At 46.4% G+C, this 17303-nt stretch overlaps 1 protein-coding gene and 1 long non-coding RNA gene across 2 annotated transcripts in view; one reads left to right on the top strand and one right to left on the bottom strand.

Moving 5' to 3' along the window:
- TRABD2B (TraB domain containing 2B) overlaps positions 1–17303 on the bottom strand; it is a 224890-nt gene that overhangs the window by 175403 nt on the left and 32184 nt on the right. The gene's annotated exons all lie outside the window — the stretch shown is intronic.
- On the top strand, positions 238–16068 carry LOC116529543. Its single transcript, XR_004259533.1, has 3 exons — positions 238–320; positions 8125–8132; positions 16053–16068. It is a non-coding gene; the product is annotated as an uncharacterized LOC116529543 (long non-coding RNA).

Genomic DNA, 17303 nt, shown 5'->3' on the forward strand with positions numbered 1-17303 from the left:
TTGGTTCCTCAATTTAAGAATAAGGATTCAGTGAGGACAAGCACACACAATCCCCACTCAAGGACATGGCACACGACTGGTGTTCAATCCACGTTAGTGTCCTCCCACTTTTGGCAAGAAATTTCACATGTGCGTGAAAGATGCCACTGTTCCTCCACAGATAAAAGTTATAAAGTGATTATTGAGCTTCTGTTTGCCATTATTACAAGTCAGTATTGCGCACTTTCAGCCTTCATGGATAAAGAAGGTGGAAAAAGCACAAATAATCTCAAACAAAAAACAAATGCAAGTTCATTTCATTGGTTCTAGACCGTAATGCAGTTGGGGAAACGGAGGTCCAGTCACACATTCAGCTACTGGCAGAGACACCCCCACCCATGCTAGAACTTAGTCTCCTGATTCCAGCCTGGTGTGCTGTCACCCCAAGAGGCATGCACATTTGCAACCTCTGTCTCAAAAAAGCAAGGCAAAACAAAACAAAAACACAATGTAGAAAATGTCACTGTCTCTCCCTCTTCCAACTATGCATGAGATGCATCCAGAAAGAAAACACACACACACACAGAACACAATGAAAAGAAACATCAGCTGCAATTGATGAGATATGCCATTAAATAGAATTTACTGGAACTCAGCCATGAGCATTTACCATACACCCTATAGCCTGCCAGGCCCCATGGTTGTTGCTTTACACACATTATGTCTTCTAATCAACGCTGACAATAGTCATATGAGATTCAGTCAGACACTCAACTAATCATTTCTGCAACCTAATATATGCTATGCACTGTCACGAGCAATGACCAGGGCCAGGGGCCATCAAGGGAGGCTTTCCAGACCTGAGGCTTGTCAAAGCCTTAAGGGAGGAAGCTTCCTGGAAAATAAAAGATGATTCTCCAGGACACAGGATGCATGAGCTCAGGAATGGAGAGGCCACAGGACATGAAATTCTCAGGGGTGTGGAGAAAGGGGGCAGGGGGAATGGCAGAGGAGTAGGATCCAGCTAGGTCCTATGAAAAGAGGGCAACCTTGGCACTGAGCTATGACTGCTGGGAACTCTCAAGAAATACTTGCTGAATGAATAAATAAACGTATGAATTCAGAGCCAGGGGAGAATGAAGTAACGACCAATGGGAAGAAATGAAATAATCATGGGAAGTGCCTCAGGGAACAGAAGTCAAGACAGAGTCAGAGGTGCAAGCCATTCACTGGGAGTAATGCTTACGAAAGGCAAAGGACAGAAGCAGCACAAGCATGTAAGGAAAACACTGACCGCAGTGCAGGCCAGACATGGTGAAGAAAGCAAGTGGAGGAAGGAGGAAGGACCAGGTAGGAGGTGCTGCAGACTGAAGCCCCTGTGAGCATGTCTCAGCCTGCCCAACATGAAACTCCAGTGCAAAAAGTGTCCATACAGGAGGAGTTTGGACAGAAATGGCCAGGCTTGACTGTTAGCTGGAAGTCTGCCCATTCTCTGTACTCCCTGGCAGCAGACTCTCTGAAAGCAGATGTAGGCAGCTCACGAACATGGCTACCACAGTAGAAGATGTGATAAGTAGGCTGATTCCAGAATACGAAGGAGGAAATAGCCAGCTCTGCCCTGGGTGAACTTCCCAGTAGGGAACATCTCAGAGGAGATTTGAAGATTGAGAAGAACACTCATCAGATAGAAAAACAGGGACTAGAATTCTTGGAGCAAAAAATGAACCCCCAAAGGCACTGATGTGGGGACAAGTCTGACATGTGCAGCAGGACAAGTAGTTCAGTGATTCTGGAGTTTAGGAAGGGCTGGGGAGGTTGGGGGATGGGGAACAGATCTTGGAGGGCTGTGTAAGCCATGGGTCTGATTAAGACTTCATAGCCCAGGAAATGGGGAGCCTGTGAAAGAAGGAGTTGTGTGTACATTTCCGTTTTAGATCTCAGTAGCAGCAGGGGAGACAGGTGACAGGGCAGGAAGGTGGGGAAGCAATGTTGCCGTGTTTCAGGGAGAGGATGAGACCGCGGGTACATCTTGGATTAGACGTGGATGTAGCCGTAGCCCTGAAACTAGTCTGAGGGAAAGAGGCTTAGGTTAGGATTTTACCAGGTCCAACAAACACTCGCATGCTCTCTGCCTGTGTTACAGGCCTTAGAGCCTTACTAACCTGCTCTCAGAGCTTTCATTACTTTCATTATTAAAAAATTACTTACATACAACAAGTGCACCTTTTTTGGTGTATAGTTCTGTGAGTTTGATGAACATGTACAGTCATGTAACAACTCGAATTGATACATAAAACAGTTCCTGTGTCCCTATCTAGTAACCTGCTGTCCTCCCCAGCCCCTGACGATGATGTTTTCTGTCTCTATAGGTTTTCCTTTTCCAGAATGTCATCTAAGTGAATCATATCGTGTGCAGTGTTTTGAGTCTGACTTCTTTTCCTTCAGCATCATGCCTTTGAGATTCATCAGTGTGGGGCCCGCATCAGTAGTTTTCTCCCTTTTACTGCCGAGCAGTATTTCGTCATTTGGATTTACCACAGTGTGTTTTATCAACTCCTCAGTTTAGGGATATTTGGGTTGTTTAAATTTGAGGTAGTTTCAAATAAAGCCACTATAAACGTTTTTGTGTGAACAGAGGTTTTGATTTCACTTGGTTAAATCCCTACGAGTGGGATTTCTGGCTGTGGTAAGTGTATGTTTAACTTTATAAAAACTGCAAAACTGTTTTCCAGAGTGGTTGTACCATTTTGCATTCCCAGCTGCAATGTATGAGATTTGTCATAGCTCCTTAATCTCATCAATACTTGCTATGATCAGTTTTAATTGTAGCCCCTGGAATAAGTGTGCTGTAGTACCCCACAGTAATTTCAATTTGTATTTTTTTTCTAATGACTAAAAATGTTAAGCATTGTATTATGGGTACTTACTTGCCATTCATATATCTTCTTTTGAGAAGTGTTCAAATCTTTTGCTCATTTTAAAAAGATTGTATTTATTTTCTTCTCATTTAGTTTGAGCATTCTTTATATATTCTAAAGATAAGTTCTTTATCAGATATGTAATTTGCTTTGTCTCTGATTTAGGGGAAAGTATTCTATTTTCACCATTATCTGTCATGTTGCTTGCAGGTTTTTTTGTAAATGTTCTTTATCAGATAAACAAAGTCCTTTTCTAGTCCTAGTATACTGAGAGTTTTTATCATGAACAATCCTGAATTTTGTTGAAGGCTTTTTCTGCAACTAATGAGATGATTATATGGGTTTTTCTTATTTAGCCTGCTGATTTAGGAAATTACACGGATTGGTTTTTTAACATTAAAGCAGCCTTGTATTCCCAGGATAATTCCTGGGTAGTAATGTATTACCCTTTTTATGTTTCACTACATTTGACTGACTAATAATTTTATTGAGAGTTTTTGCACCCATTTCATGACACAGGGGGTCTTGGTCTATAGTTCTCTTGTAAAGCCTGGGTCTTGTTCTTGGATCAGGGTAGTGCTGGCCTTTTAAAGTCGGGAAGTGAGAGAGGAAGTATCCCCTCCTCTCCCCTCTCAAAATTTTATATTTTGTCGTTTCACTTCTCTTCGTAGTCTTTTCCATCTGTGTTACTAGTTTTGCTAATTCAGTTTACTTCAGAGACTAAGTCGTGCTATGTACAACAGCTCAAGGTGATGAAAAAGGGAAGTAAGACTAGCTTTTTTTCCACATGAAGGTCAAGAGAAATAATAATAATAGGTACCGAATCTTTATTGAGCACCTGGTCTTTTCCATGCGTTTTACTCACATGGTTACCAAACCTTTGTTGCAACCCTGTTATGCCAGCTTCAAGGATTTTAAGGCTGAGAAAGTTTAGGTTTAGAAGAGGTAAGTAGCCTGTCTAAAGTCACATTACTCTCAAAGGCAAGAGCTGTGGTTTGAAGCCTGGTTCAAAGCTTATGTTCTTCCCACCTTATTTTGTCATTAGTAGAGACTAATATTTATGAACACCTACTAAGTGCCAACTATTTTAAATCTTTTATTTCTTGCCACTGTTAATCACTGCAACTTTATGAGATTCGTGCTACTTTTCCCCACATTAACACCAAGGAAATTAAGATTCAGAAAGGCCAAGGGCCTCAGCCAAGGTTGATGAGTGCTGTTAGACACGAAACACCGAGGAGTGATGGAGCAGGGGGTAATTAGCATAACTGCATCATTAACACATACAATATATAACTCATACAAAGAAGCTTTGCAGAGTGCCACAACTGAGGCATAAATGGAGACGCTGAAGGCAAGGGAGGAATTAATTATGACTTGGGCGCTCCTAGAAAGTGTACAGGAAAGAGGGCAAGCAGCAAGGCCAGAAGACACGGCTAGAGGAGTTGGAGCGTCGATTAAGTTAAAAATCTTGGTAAACAGCAAAGGATGGACACGACCCATAGAGTGAATGAAAGCCAAAACAAGGAGGTCATGCAGCTGGATTTTCCAGTGTCATGATGCTGATGCTGAGCAGAGCTGACATGCACTGACACAGGAAGAGCTCATGTCTGCAGAGCACTTGCTTTCCAACACATCATCTCCTGCAGCTCACAGGGTGGTCACTTATTATACGCATTTTATAGGTGAGGAAACTGGGGCTCAGAGGGTAAAGCACTTGCTGATGATCATACACAACTTGTCAGAAGCCGCAGGCCTAGACCTGATTCCTAGTCCAGTACTCCTTAGACAGAAAGGCAAGCAACACAGCAGCCCAGGTGTCGTGAATCTGAATGAAGCCAGATAAGTGCCCCAAAAGGCTCTGGGACTTTTGGTGACGTGGACTCTTAAATTTGTGGCAACAAAAATTCTGGAATTTGGGGGCCATGGGCTTTGGAATCTTGAGGTCAAAAGATCTGAAATTCTGATGACACAGACTGTAAAATCTTGGGGTCAAAGACAATAAAACACTGCTAATAGGCTCTGGAATAGTGGGGTCAGAGGGACTTGGGCATATGGGGCAAAGGTGCTGTTATCCTAAAGGCATATCCTGAGTGATGGCTTGCCAAGGATGTCCTTTAGGGGGAGCAGACAGACCAGCTAAATGCTGATAAACAAAATGGCTTTGTAAAGGGTAAAAGGGATCTAGTCAAACACTAAACTTCCCAAATAGGCCGGAACTGTCACCCCAGCCAACCTGCTGTGTCTAGAGCACCTGGTGGCAAACAGGCCTATCTCAGGCTGTTAACTTTTTACCTCTTCTTGTCCCCGGAGACAGGAGACAGGAGATGAGTTGTGGGTCGAGTACAGTCTTCAGATTTAAACCACGAATGTCTAGACCTCCCTACCTCTTTCCAACCCTTGGGTTTAAAAAACCAGACCATAATTTCATTTTCAAGAGAATGAGGGAGAGGAAGTGCAGCTCCCAGACTGCACCCCAAATTCTTTTCTTTGCCCTTGGTTTTTTGAGAAGAATACAAAATTCTTACCCCTCCATAAGTTTCTAAGACCGTCTTACGTGACAGAATAAGACGACCTTTCTCTCTCCTTAATCTCTGTATTCCTCCTTCAAAATTTCCAGATGTTTCCCTTCCACTTAGTTACTTATATTCGCCACTACTCTGCATCTGAATCATCTCTTCTGGGTGGCCCCACCCTCCCACCAAGCCCTCTCATCACCCCTCTCACTCTGAGTCCCCATCTTTCTGTCCCTACATTTCCAGCTCCCATGACTTTGCCAAGCTTTTTTTAAAAATTAAATCCTCGTGACAAATCTATAAGACTAATACACTGACATTAACCATATTTTTTAAGTGAGAAAACTGAGGTTCAAGGAGGTTATGTGACTAACATAAGGGCACATGGATTGTAAATGTCAGAACTGAGTTCAAATAATAACTTTAATACTATTACTAATAATAGTAAAATTGCTCCTACATAGCAAGAGTAACTGCAATTAATGATACTATGAAACATGCCGTGGGCCAGACACTATTCTAAGTACTTTTAAAATATTAACTCAAAGCAATTTTTGAGGGTGGTATGATTATTATTATTCTCATTTTACAGATAAGGAAACTGAGGCCCAGAGAGCTAAGTAAATTGTCCAAGGTTCCAAAGCTGTTTGACTCTGAAGCCTGTGGGGCCTGGGCACTTCCCTGCCCAATTTTGTTGTCCTCTCCCCTCAGTCCACTCTATGACTGTACTTCCTTTTTTTTTTTTTTTTTTGAGACAGAGTCTCACTCTGTCACCCAGACTGTAGTGCAGGGGTGCAATCTCGGCTCACTGCAATCTCCACCTCCTGGGTTCAAGCAATTCTTCTGCCTCAGCCTACCAAATAGCTGGGATTACAGACGCGTACCACCATGCCCGGCTAATTTTTGTATTTTTAGTAGAGATGGGGTTTCACCATGTTGGCCAGGCTAGTCATGAACTCCTCATCTCAAGTGATCCACCCACCTCAGCCTCCCAAACTGCTGGGATTCCAGGCGTGAGCCACCGCACCCAGTCTGCCATAGTTCTTCAGATCTGTGTCCCCAAGGTCCCAGAAACTTTATAGAGAAAACAATACATTTTTCTGAGAAAATCAAGACACAACATTTCATTCATTCATTTATTCATTCTTCAAAAAATACACACGTTTACCAAGTTCTTAGGATGTGCCAGGCATGGAGCACATATTCTAGTGGGAGAGACAAAAATATAAGAAATAGGCAAATAAGTGCAGGATTTCAGGAAGTGACAAATGGTGTAAAGAAAGGAAAAAGAGGTAAGGCGTTCAGGAGTATGGGCAGCAGGAGATCATGCAAATCTAATGGACCCTTTATCTGTTCAGGACCAGCCACACGCACACTTCAGAAGAAGCAGGCTCTGGGCAGATGAGCTCAAGCACAAAGACCTGAGACAGAAATGAGTTTGATGAGCTGATGAAACAGCAAAGTTAGAATGAGAACAGAACAGAACAGGGAAAGCCAAGGGAGATGATGAAGCTGGAGAGGCAGACAGGAAGTAGAGATGGAGACAGGGGCCAGGGGATGGTTCTGGATTCTATTCTGCATGAGAAGAATGGTTTCAGCCAAGTCACAAGGGGAGTGAGGAGATGGCTGCAGACAAGCAATCAGGGAACGCCGAGCTCACCGAGGGAGGCTGCCTCGGTCACCCTCAGCCTCTGCTGAAGCGCTCATCTTTGCCTCTACCAGAGTGGTGGGAAAATGGGTCCCCAAATTTTTAGCCACCAATACCTTGCTGTGTGAGGTTGGCGAGTTGCTCTACCCCTTGGTGTCTGCTTTATTTTTTTATCTGCAAAAATGCAACGGAAACTTCACTGGCAGTGGTGAGAAAGGCACGGTGGCAAAGGCACTGAGGCTCACTTGGAACCTGAATCCTTGGCCCTCGCTCCAGTAGGGAAGAAGGTTTCATTTCTGCAGGCACAATGCCTGGGACACAGTAGGTCTTCGACGCATTTTTCTGTACTAAATGTCCCAAACAGAGACCCGGAGGTCACAGGGGCATGGTGGTCCCAGAAGTCCTGTGGGGCACGGCAAGCCAGACTGGACTGATGGGCTGAGACCTCAGGCGTCTTCTTTCCCTTCCTCCCCAGCAGCCAAGCCAAGTGGGCAGCAGCAGGCCTACTGGACCAGAGGCAGACAGGCAGGCGGGCAGGCGGGGGCGAGTCATCGGGCACACAGAGAAAGGAGGGCATTGTCTGCCGAAACCCAACCAAGGGGCCAGGGCCACAATACGGGGGATTCTTCTGGGAGAAACAGACATGGCTTTCTTTCCACCAACTGCTGCTTAAACAGCCCACTGGATTTGATTCTATCCCATTTCGCCCCAAACAAATGATAAATAAATAAACCTTGGTGAGCTCAGAGCGCCGGAGCCAGGACCCTGGGCCTGGAGCAGACTGGATGCCATCCTCCCAGGGCCAGGGAGCTCCTTTGCCAGGTGGGCCCGCCTGCACTCCTGCTGCCCGGCGTGCGGGTGAGTTTGCAGAGGGGCAGGCTCCAGGCCAGGCTGCTGCAGCCCAAGGAAGTCCCTCCAGATGTGGGGCACAGCTGGCTGTGCCATCTCATACCCAAGGTAGGGAGGGTGGGGCAGCAAAGGAGAAGACGGGGCCTGGCTGCAGGGAAGCACACTGAGCAGTCCCTGGTAGCCTGGCATCCTCTGACCCCTCACCTTCGTCCAGGGACCTTGGTCTGGAGAGACCATCTGTACAGTCCTCTCAAATTCTCAGTGAGGGGACAGCAGCGGCCCATGTTTCTCCCCACTTTATATACTAGGCAACAAGTCCCAAAAGGGACATGCCTTGCTCAATGTCACAAAGTGAGGTAATCAAAAAATGCCAGAGGTCCCCTCCAGTGTCTTTTTTTCTAGATGGTCAAACCGAGGCATAGAACCGTCAAAGGCATTGCCTGATCCCATGGGAGCTGAGAGTTCCGACTCATGCATCTCTCAGCACCCTCAGTGCCCTGAGGAGGGAGCAGCCACTTCTATTGCAGAAGCCTTCTTCTGACCCAAAGCTTCCTCCGTGGCTTCACTGCAGTTGGGGGAAGTAAGCTACAGCCTTAACTGAAGGAGCCGGGCATTACGCCACCTGCCACACTGCAGGGCACCGACAGCCTGAGGCTGCCTCCATGTCATGTTCCCATCCCGCCTCTGGTTCTTTGCTCCTGTTGAGCTCCTATCCTGCTTTCCTTCCTACCTGTTCAAACCTGCTTCTTCATTGAGGCCCCAGGTACATCCTCCAGGAATCCTCCCTTACTCCCCATTTCCTCTGCTCATCTAGCAATTCACACAGCCTCTGCTGCCCATCCTGACAGCTGAGCTCCACTAAGACCCTGGGCAGACATCTGGTGGCCTTTAGATAGGGCGCAGAGGGCAGCCAAGCCCACAATGGCCACAAACAGAAGAATGGCAGGCTGCTTCAGACCTCCAGTCCCATCTGCTGACTGCTGTTCCCTGTATCTAAGACACCCTTTCTCCTCTTCCTGTGGCAGTTCCTCCTTCTCCAGGACTTCTTCCCCAACATTTGAGGGCCTTGAGCACACCCCCCCTCTGTCTCAGCACCTGTCACCCACTCCTGGTCTCACATGTGTCTGTCTATCTCTCCCACTAGAATGCGCGTCTCTCAAGGGCGGAATATGCTGTGCAGAGAGAAGGGTCACGCAGAGCTCCTGTGACCCAGCCCTTCCTTCACTTATTCAGTATTTGCTGAACACCAAATGAGCAAAATGAATTCCCCTCACTCTTACAGAACTGCTCTCCCACATGACCTGTCTCCTGGAGGACACCGAGGCCTTCACAAGGGCAGGTCCAGTCTCTTTCTCTTCTGGGTCCTCTTGACTATCAGCTCTCATGAGGAAGGTGTGGGCCTCCTCTTGCCCTGTCTTTTAGGACAACCATACAGCTAGTGCTCGACTTACGACCACGACTGGTTCCGACAGACCGGTCGTAACACGATTTGGTCGTAAGTTGAGTAGCCTATATGTACAGTACTGTGAAATGATGTTATAAAAATCTTTAAGTCAGGCCAGGCGCGGTGGCTCACGCCTGTAATCCCAGCACTTTGGGAGGCCGAGGCGGGTGGATCACGAGGTCAAGAGATTGAGACCATCCTGGTCAACATGGTGAAACCCCGTCTCTACTAAAACTACAAAACATTAGCTGGGCATGGTGGCGCGTGCCTGTAATCCCAGCTACTCAGGAGGCTGAGGCAGGAGAATTGCCTGAACCCAGGAGGCGGAGGTTGCGGTGAGCCGAGATCGCGCCATTGCACTCCAGCCTGGGTAACAAGAGCGAAACGCCGTCTCCAAAAAAAAAAAAAAAAAAACTTTAAGTCATATTTTATCATAATTTTCTTTTATTATTGTTATATATCATAATTTTCTTTGTTCATTTTATGCCATTTGTATCATCTCTACACCATTTTGTTTCTTATTTTTACATTCGTCAGGTTTAAGTAAAACACTGCATTACCAGTACAACTGGTTTAATATTTGCAAAACATACAAAATTACAAAATACAGGTCATACAAAAATACAAAATACACATGTAAAAAATGCCATAGGAAACATTTTCCCAATTGCAAAACATATCAAAATATATAAACATGTACGAAACCTTTTATTGGCCGCTGGTGCTTGGCTGCGGATCGTTGATGTTGTCATCTGAGGCAGCAGTTGGGGTTACCGGAGTTGGTTTTTTCATAAACATGGTGAGCTTTGTCTGCATTGTATGTTTCTTTTTTTCTTCATAAATTTCACGATACAGACGAAACACATCGTGCGCCATCTGTTCAATCCTTGCAAATCGTTCGATGTTTGGGTCCATTGCTTCAAAATGTATAAGAAGTTTATTCAGTAAAGATAAACCGTCTGACAATCCCTTAGTGGTGAACTTTCTTTCTGGCTCCTCCTCTTCTTTCTCTGTTTCTCTTCTTTCTTCTTCTGCCACTCTTTCTTCTTCCAGTTCGATTAGCTCTTCATTTGTAAGTTCTCCCGATTCTTTGTCTAGCAACACTTCGACATCTTCCATTTCACACTCCAAAGAAAGGTCTTTAGCGAGTTTTACTATTTTTTCCCGAATTGTTTCAAGTTCATGTTCACTGTCAAATCTGTCAAAATCATTAACATAGCGCTTAACACAATTTTTCCAGATGCCATTCATGCACTTTGTCGTCACAGCCTCCCAGGCGGTAGCGATATTCTTGATACACATCAAAATGTTGTAGTGTTTCCAAAAATCTACAGCGGAGCAGTCGTGGCTAGCGATTGTGGTCGTAAGTAAAGTCGAATGATCATAAGTTGCATAGGTTGTAAGTCGATCAATACATGTACTCTGTCGGGACAGAAGAGGGACTCTGCCTGGCTGGCATCTCTGGCCCCAGGTTCCGGTTCAATCCATGGGGCAACTCAGCAGTCCCCTGCTACCATTAGGGAACATTTGCTTGGGGGAGTATTTGCTTTGTTTTAATTTTCTTAGCTCCCGACAGTGCATACAGTAATTAAAAAATGCCACAGAGGACTGCCCACCCCAACCAGCCCAGAAAAATGGGGCAAGAGCTCCAGGCATGCAGATACTGCACTTGTCCCAGTGCAGATGACGCACAGAGGGGCCCGGAGCAAGTTTGAGAAAGAACCAGTGGCTTTCTGAGAGAAATCAGGGCAGCAGAAATGGAACACATACAAATGTGCAAAAGCCTAATTTCTTCCTTGGGGCTTTGAGAGACACACTTTCACAGCCTTTCATGACATCGTGTCAGATATTTCCAGGCATCCAAGACAGAGTTTGACCCTAAATACTGTGGGTTCCAGTCACACGGTTCTTTGCTCTTAAAATCACAGGGCTCAGCTGGACACAGCTCCCCACCCTATACCTTCTTAAAAGCTCAGTCCTACCATTTCTTAGACTAAAGGAAACCCCTCCTACCTACAGAGGCCTCTGGAGCAGTGGGGATGGCCAGGCATCAGATGTCCAACATGGCTCTGGACTTAAGACAGAATTGGTCCTAGTGATATGCAAAAGACATTCAATCAGGTCACCTGTAACTTGCCTGCTCTGGGACCTTGAGCTAGTCACTTCACCTCTTTGAGTCTCCCTGTGTTTTTAAATAAAATTAAGATAATGAATCAGCACATGAGCCATTATCCCAAGGTTGCTATATGGGTTAATGAAATGAGTTCTGACCTTTATGCCTAGCTTCAGAAGACACTCAGGAAATATGAGTTTTTTATTCCTTTACCTAGCCTGGAAGTTGGTGGCTGCGTGGGGGCTGAATCCACCCAGTGGCTCCCACTCCAGCGCTCCAGTGCTTTTTCCAGTGAGTGGCTCAGCCTCCCTCATCGCCATTCACACGACTTCAGAAAATCAGACAATGTGAGTGCCCTTCTGCCTCTGAGTGAGTTTCTCTTTTTTTGACAGTTCTCATTTTACGAATGTATAACATTTCATTCAGATTAGCATTTCTCGAGGGCCTACTATGTACCCAGTTATGGGAGAAGTTTAAGTCACAGCTTCAAAGGATTCTAAAGACAAGAGATGTAAGTAACAAGGAAAGGCTGGTGAGGGTCACTACAGATTCGATCATGGGCGAGGTGGTGAGGCGGTGCCTGGCACCTGGGAGACGAGTTATTCCTGGCAGCTGGAAGTGTGGGATATGTTTCCCAAATCCCGCTTCCTCCCCTACCACCTTCCACCCTGACTGCAGTCTCAAAGGCCGTAGCTGAACACCCAGAGGCTTTTCAAGGTCTCCATTTATCCCATTCCCCTCCTTTTGCCTGGAAACTTTCTCAGTGGGCTGACATCCATTCGGAGTCACTACGGTACCAAGTAGTAGCTAGGGCTGCGGCACCACAGGAAAAAATCAGACCCGAAAAGTTCACAGTCTGGTGGGGAGACCCTGAATAAAGCAGGTGACTGCAGTAGAGTCTGACAGGTACTACGGAGAGGGAGGAGCCATGGGCTTACAGAGGAGGGAAGAACTGAAATGGTGCTTGGGGCTGCGAAGTGCTGAGAGTTTTCAAGGAGAGGTAACATTTGAGCTGTCATTTGAATAAGGTCGTGAGCTGTGGTGCATGTCGACGTGTGTGTGTGTGTGCATGTGCCTGTGTGTTGCGGGGGATGAATTCCAGAGAGGCGCTAGCCTGGGCGAAGTTGCAGAAGCTCTCAGGGGCTGGCATAGCAGGAAGGTGCACTCTCCTTTTGCTTCCTCACCTCTGGCCACTGTGACCCCTGCCTCCTGAGGCTGCTACATCTTCTCTCCCTGCTCTTTTAGCCCCAAGGATGGCTGTGGTCCCAGCTTCTGTCACTGGTCTCTTCTCTTTCTCTCTGTGCTGCACCCTTCCAAGCCTGCGGCTTCGGCTCTGCCCACAGGCCTCACACATCTTCACCACCAGCCCAGACCCCACTCCCTGGGGCCCAACCACCTGACAGCCTGTGCAGTCAGGTCCTTCGTGTTCACCTTGAGTCCTGTGGGATGGAAGTGGAATTCCTTTCGACCTGCAGCTGGCCTCTCCTCCCAAACAGGCTGCCCTCCCCACCCACATGTCTTCTGTAGCTCGCCCCCTAAGCTCTAGGGCTTTTTCCTTCATGACACTTCTCCCATCTCTCTTTTCCTCACTGTTCCTACTACCTTCGTCTAAGCCTTTTCATTTTCCAGACTATAATTACAACTATTACATTAAGAACCTGCTCCAACTGCTTCTAGTCACCTCCTTCCCTAATCCCTTTCTCCTTCCACCACCTCTCCCAAATCCTGCCTTTCTGTTACTGATCCAGTTGACTGTAGTACAGACATGGAGAATAGTACAAACTCCATGTCACCATCTGATCCATTATACTAATGTTCAACTCTGACCATAACTGTCTGCTCAAAGAAAGGCCAGTGGCTCTTCACCACCAGCTCGGCCTTCAAAGCTCCCCATCCTGGCCTTATCTCCTTACTCTGATTCCAGGCTTCTCCCCTATATGCACCGGCCGTCACTTTGTTCAAAGCACATAAATTTACTCACATTTCTGAATTTCATCATGCCCAAGCCCACCTGAATCTCCCCTTGATTCCCTTCCTCTGCCTGGAATACCTCAGCTCTGGTGATCCAAGCCCTAACCCTCCTTCTTGGCCTCATTTCAACTCTAAGGGCCTCATGAACCCTCCCACCCCAATTCATTGGCCTCAGTCTCCAGGATCCCTCCTCTTCAGGCTACAGGTCACTGCTGACTGTGCTCACATGGTCATTGGGCCAAGCCTGACAGGCCAGGAGTCTACTGCTCAGCAATCCCAGGAGAGACAAGATAGTCTGGCTGCCATAAACTTCAGTTATACCTGTAAGGAACTCTAGATAACCTGTACTTCCTAGGCTGCTGCCTCAGTCTCCCTGCTAGGCATGTAGATGAATCTCTGTACCCTGGCCTACCTAGTTGGCTCCTGACTGCCCTGCCTGATCTTGCCAGTTTCCTGGGTGCAGTTTGCTAACCTCCTTGCCTTTCAGTAAGAGTATATGGGGGTGGGAGGTGGTCAGAGGCATTTGTTGCTCAGAACCAGAACAAGGAGGAAGCTACTGACCACCTAATTTTGCCTATGACCTCCTGCTTCTACCACCATAGAAACCCACCCACCATATAAGACCTGAGACTATAGAGAACTACAGCTTCAGAAACCCAACTCATTCACCGCGGCCCTCCACACAAGATATTTCCTATTGCAGCTCCTCTTCCTCTCACCCCTTCACCCATCTATAAACTGAGGTGTCCTACAGTTTGCTCTGTCTCTCACATCCTGACACTTGCCCCCTTTGCCCTTAATAATAATGCTAGCATGAAAAAGAGCTAACACTTAATTAGTCCTTACCATGTGCCAGGCACTGCTCTAGACACTTACATAGGATTGATTCATTTAGGCTTCATAGCAACCCTTTGAAGTAGATACTATGATTCCTCTATTTTATAGATGAGGAGACTGAGGAACTGATACAAAGTGGTGAAGCTAGCACACAAACCCAAGTAATTCAGCTGCAGAGCGTATGCTCTTTATCTCTCTGTTTCTCCCCGTATCCCATCCCACCCAATGGGGTCACCCTGCACACTGGTGCATTCTGACTCCAGCCCAAAGGCTCCTGGTGATGACACGCCATGCATCAAGCATGGGGCTGCTTCCACTCACAGAAAGCGGTATCTACTCCCATGTCACACAAAGATACCACACAGGTGGGCCTGCTGCCCGCCATGAAACACAATAAGCCTTCCCTCTGAGTTGGAATTGAAGCTCTATAATTTTGGTATCCATCCAGCCATCCGTTCATTCATTCACTAAATATGAATTGTATACAGGATGCCATTAGATGCAGAAGGACTATGTCTGTGCCAGGGCAGTGAGCATAGACTGATTTAAATACACACATGCATTTATCTGATGGACTGTATCCCAAAGAGAGATTAATGTAACAGGTTTCTGGAAGCAGGGACCATCTCACAAATAGGTGTCTCGCAATATGCATGCACTGGATATTTAAGACGTGCATGTTGAATATAGTGACAGAGGCAGGTGACATCTGGACAAGGCTTGGAAGTGCTCTGCCAGCCCCATCCCCAGGTTACGGGTGGTGAACACAGAGACCAGCGAGGCATCAGACCCCATCCTTCTCGACTCTCAGGTCAGAGCATTTTCCCACTGCCTGGAGCTGCCTCTTAGAAACCGAGGCACTTCTGAGAAAAAGAGCAGGCCCTTACGTTAAGCCAGGGCATAAAGAAACATGAGAGTAAGTTCGATTAATCCCAAATGTGGGAAGAATTTTAAAGGTCAGAGGAATGGAAAAGGTAAGTCAGGAAAAAAGCTAGCAGTCAGTAGTGGAGATAAACTGAGCTGATAAATGGCCTTTGAACATTTGGGTTATTTATTTATTTGCTTCCAGTTCTCGTGCGATTGTTAATTCCAGCTAAAATTCCCCAGTGCCTTGCTTGCATGTGTGGTACATTATGTACCCATCTGGCAGCAAGACTGACACCTCCCCTGGCAACTGTCCTATGAAGTTTCAAACACACTTACATGTTTGTGTCCCAATAACAACAACAACACAGAAAGGAAACAGAAAAAGAACACCCCAGAGCTGACTGACTCTGGCGGAGTTAACAATGTCTAGTCTGCAGTAGGAGCTTGACAAACATGTGAGCAAGTGAACTTGGGCCAGGCCCAAAGGCCAGACTGAGACACTTCATGAAGCAAAGGAAATACACAGGCCATGGTCACTGTGAGGCTACCATCTGAGGTCCCCTTTGCAGAAATAAAGATAATTTGTTCTGGAGTTTTGTTTCCCACCCCCCACCCCACATTCCCTCTGCTTAAACAAACCCTGGCGAAAGAACTCCTGCTCTGATTGTCCATGGAAAGGTTCCCTGGAATGTTGGACCGAGTTGCTGGAATGTATAGATTTAACGAGCCAATTTGGAAATTAACGGAGATGAAAAGGGAGCGTTATGGTCACATTACATACAGAAATCACTACCTGAGTGAGGCGAAGGAGGTCCCTTGAAGCTTCCCATGAGCGGGCTTAGCAGGTTCCAAACTCAAAACCTTGTCCAACCTGTAGTTTTAGTGAAGAGTCCACAAAGTTTTAGGAAAGGGTCCACAAAGATCACCCATAGACTTGCTGAGGAAGGGGCACAGTCTTCAATAACTATTCTGAAACATTGTAAACATCGTTTCCAAACTTTGTACTGAGAAAAGACCTGCCCACCCTTAGTCTACTCAGCGTCATGTTTTGAAATATTTTCCCTATTAACCAAACCACATCCCTGTCCCAAATGATTGTGTCAAAATGCCAGTCCCGGCTTCTAATCAGGAAAAAGATGACAGAGCTTGAGCCATGGATATTGATATATTTTGGGGGGTAGAAACTTGAAATTTTAGTCATCTTTAGAGTTTTACCTCTAACGATTTGTTTGTTTTCAATGCTAAACAGCCTTGGGATTTCAACTAGGGTATGACAGTAACACAGTATTACTGTGTTCCTCCACGGCTAGGAAGCTCTGGGGTCCAGGCTGGACTCAGTTACTTCATCCAGTTTCTCTCTTGTTGCAAAGGAAGCAGTGACAGCCCAGAGAGGGGAAGGAATGCACCGTCAGGCACTGCATAAGTGAGAGCCCCCTTGGAAGCCCTGCCCAGGAAGGATGCTGCCCCCACTCCCCACCCCAGGCAGACACGATTTCTTCTCATCCCAGGATTTTACCTAACTTATTACAGCCTTTTCCCCTCCATTCAGGGCACTGAGCCATCTGACTCCATCTTCAAAGAATAAGTCTTTTTGTTTAGAGATGTACTAAGGGGCATTAAGCATTGCACATGATTCTTCCTCAATAGCCTTTGATTTTTCTTCCAGGACTTGATCAAATAGGTTCAACTCAAGCATCAACACCAGGTTGCGGTTTCAACCTGAAGCCTCTAGGAAAGAGAGAATACTCCATCAGATTGGGGAACGGGGGCGGGAGTTTTAACAAGAGTACAAGTCTGACTTTTCTGCAAAGTTGGGGCTACATCTCTGCGTTCCAAAGTGACAGGGTGTCTGGCAAGGTCCAGGACAAAGTTAAAGATCTGGACTTGCAATTAAGCATCCCCTTCCCTGAAAAAAAAAATCTTCTTGGGACCAGAGAGTCTAGTGCACTCCTGTGGATGAAGTCCAGGCAGAGGGAGGGCAAGCCAGATGCCCCTTGACTCACTTTGGCAATATCTTACTGCCCCTTCCCTCCCCTTGTCCTGAGAATGGCTGCCCTGCTGACCCCGGCCCCAGCCCACCCCCAGCCCCAACCCCAAACCCAGTGGACTCTAGGGGAGTCTGTTTCTGTAAAGTCTCTGACAAGGTGCTAGTACCTAAATG

The sequence above is a fragment of the Sapajus apella genome, unplaced genomic scaffold (genome assembly GCF_009761245.1).
Source record: "Sapajus apella isolate SASKATOON/1434 unplaced genomic scaffold, GSC_monkey_1.0 scaffold62, whole genome shotgun sequence".
NCBI classification, from domain to species: domain Eukaryota; kingdom Metazoa; phylum Chordata; class Mammalia; order Primates; family Cebidae; genus Sapajus; species Sapajus apella.